The sequence below is a fragment of the Panthera leo genome, chromosome A2 (genome assembly GCF_018350215.1).
Source record: "Panthera leo isolate Ple1 chromosome A2, P.leo_Ple1_pat1.1, whole genome shotgun sequence".
Lineage (NCBI taxonomy): Eukaryota > Metazoa > Chordata > Mammalia > Carnivora > Felidae > Panthera > Panthera leo.
Genome location: NC_056680.1, coordinates 77,536,313 through 77,539,533, shown reverse-complemented (window position 1 = coordinate 77,539,533; position 3,221 = coordinate 77,536,313). Strand labels below are relative to the sequence as shown.

Below are 3,221 nucleotides of genomic sequence, written 5' to 3'. Positions count from 1 at the left end.
CTCTCACGGTTTTGTGAGTTCAAGACTTGCATTGGGCTCTGTGCTGACAGTGTGGAGCCTGCTTGGGATTTTCTCTCTCTCCCCCTCTGTCTGCCACTCCCCCGCTTTCACTGTCTCTGTCTCTCTCAAAATAAATAAATAAGCTTAAAAAATTTTAAATAATATCCACTGACCCTAATATCTAAGCCTCGTAATTTTGTAACTTACTTGAAGAGTTCCTTAGTAACTAACAGGTCTTGTTTGAAGAACTATATACATAAAATTCAGCTCCTTTAGTTTCACTTCACCTTTTTTCCCTGCTAAAGTAAGTAAAATTAAATGGAATAAGTTTTTTTAAATTTTTAAATTTTTAAATTTTATTTATTTATTTTTTAAATATATGAAATTTATTGTCAAATTGGTTTCCATACAACACCCAGTGCTCATCCCAACAGGTGCCCTCCTCAATGCCCATCACCCAACCTCCCCTCCCTCCCACCCCCCATCAGCCCTCAGTTTGTTCTCAGTTTTTAAGAGTCTCTTATGCTTTGGCTCTCTCTCCCAACTCTAACCTCTTTTTTTTTTTCCTTCCCCTCCCCCATGGGTTTCTGTTAAGTTTCTCAGGATCCACATAAGAGTGAACACATATGGTATCTGTCTTTCTCTGTATGGCTTATTTCACTTAGCATCACACTCTCCAGTTCCATCCACGTTGCTACAAAGGGCCATATTTCATTCTTTCTCATTGCCACGTAGTACTCCATTGTGTATATAAACCACAATTTCTTTACCTAAATGGAATAAGTTTTAAAGAAATATATACAACAGTTATCTCTGTATTGTGGGATTGGAAGGATTCGAATATATGTATGATTTTCCTACCAAGAATATGTTTTACTGTTACAATAACAACACCCCAACAAGAAAAATGATTTATACTGAAACTGCCTTAGCAGGAAGTCCTTCTTCATGCCCCACATGAGCCTAATCATTACTGTCACTCTTGCAAACGCATTTTTTAAAGGAGCTCACCTTTTTACCGATGGCAGGTATAACTTTGCACATTGATTGCCCCTGCCTATAAGGTTTTCCGTTTCTCAAGGACCAGGCCTGGATACCTACACCATTTCCATTCTCCTGATGGGCTCAGCCCAGCCTCAGGCTGCCCCCACTGGTCTGAGAGAGATGCTTGGCTTGCACCCTAGGCTGTCTCCCATTGACCCTGTGAGGGTGAGGGAGAAGGGCGGGCAGCAGATTCAGGCTCACGCAAGCATGGTAATGGAAGTCACACTGCAACAGCTTCAAGCTCTTTGCACCCATCGTTAGACTTTCAAAATCACATAGAGTATAAATTAGAAGCCCGAATGCTTACTTATGTGTCGAATCAGCACAATAAGCAAATAATCAAATGGCAGGAGCAGGCCAAACTCAGAGCCTCTTCCCACAAGTAGCATTTGTGGAGACAAAGCATGTTTTGGAGAAGCAGAGCAGCTCTGGTGTTTGTAGGGATTTGGGGAAGGGTCACCACCGAGTTGAGAGGGCAGTGAACACAGGAAACTCTCAAATGCTGGTGTTCTCATGGAAAAGCCTTTCATGGAAAACAGAAATTCACACTGAATTGATCTCCTCCCCTTAAAGCACCGACACTTCTCCCTGCCAGGCTTTCTTGCAGGTGGTGAACACCTCCAGAGGAGAGAGAGTAGGAGGAAGGAAAGGAGAAAATGGAGGTAGGGCCTGGGAGCTTGAGATGAGGAGGACGAAGTTCCGAGACACAGGCAGCACTTGGCACTGGACAGTGAGTCATGCAGGGCAGAGCAGATCAGAATTGCTAACTTGCTGTTTGAAGGGCTAAGAAACTTCACAGTGATTCCATTTTAAATTAGGCTGTTTGTGAGTCTCCTGTTTCCTTGCTCAATCCCCTTCCTCCCTGGGGATTGGTTGGGGCAGAGGATAAAGATAGGATCCAAGCCAGGCCCTTTTATGTTTATTTCTCCTTCCTCTTTCTCATGACTTTGAACAGGCACATCTATTGCTAGGATGCTCCAGTTCATTACTAAGCAGCAAGCAACAGGTCACGGAAGGAAAGAAAGAAAACGGGGAGAGAGGCCAAGAATGAGAAAACCAGTGACTTAAACACTTGGCCCCCTGTGCTCGCTTGGCCAGCACATGGACTAAAATTGGAACAATGCAGAGAAGATTAGCATGTCCCCTGGTGCAAGGATGACACACAAACTCATGGAGATTCTCATATTTTTTCAGAGATGATGAACAAGTTCTGGAGGTAGATAGTGGTGGATGGTTCTACAGCAACCTGAATGTGCTTAATGTTACTAAACTGGACACTTAAAAATAGCTAAATGGTAAATCTTATGTTATATATGACCACAATTTATAAAAAGCAAACGCCCTAACAGTTGAGTAAAGAGATGGCATACGGACAAGTCAAGTAAAAGTCATGCAATTATGTTAGTAAGTTATAGCAAAAAAAAAAAAAAAAGTAATCTAAGAACACAAATGCAAGCCGTCAGTCATTGTGCATGCCACAGTATCAGCATGGAGTAGTGGCTCTATAGAGTTGGCTCTCACCTGGTTCAAAGTCTAACGCTGCCACTTAATAGTTGTATGACCTTGGACCAGACATCTAACATCCTTGAGTCTGTTTCTTATTTGGAAAACTGAAATGACATTGGATTCACAGACATATTGAGAGAGTTAAGATATTATAGACAAGGCATTTAGCATAGTAAGTGGCTCCTACTCAGCATTCACTAAATGTGTTTCCTTTCCCTTTCTGCACGTGGAAGGTTGCAAAGGCAATGTGTTGTGCGACACAAAAACTAACTTGAAAGATGGTAAGGATAAATTTAAAAATGAAAAAATATGGAAATAGTATTTAGGCAGTGGTTCCTGAGAGAGGCAGGCCAGGTGTAGCAAGGATCCTCTAAATTGCTGAAAAAAGACCTAAGACTTGTTATTAGAGTTATTAGCTGTTGTAACCAAGCCGCCCCCACCCCCTCCCCCCCCGCCCTCCAATACAGCAGCTTAAACAAGATGGAAGCTTATTTGTGTCTATTTCATAATCCAGAGGTAAACTGTCTAAGGCTGGCAGAGCAGCTATGTCATTCTCGATGCACAGGATTTCCATTGTTGGATCCAAAGTGGTTGCTTTAGATCCTGACATCTTCCAGGTAATGGGAAGTGGAGAAAGGGCCAGTGGCCACATCTACCTTTGTTTTAAGGGC

The 3,221-nt window shown here is 42.4% G+C and overlaps 1 non-coding gene across 1 annotated transcript; it reads left to right on the top strand.

Moving 5' to 3' along the window:
- Window positions 1-2,126: 2,126 nt before the first annotated feature.
- On the top strand, window positions 2,127-2,235 carry LOC122214631. Its single transcript, XR_006200011.1, has one exon. It is a non-coding gene; the product is annotated as a U6 spliceosomal RNA (small nuclear RNA).
- The last annotated feature ends 986 nt before the right edge of the window (window positions 2,236-3,221 follow it).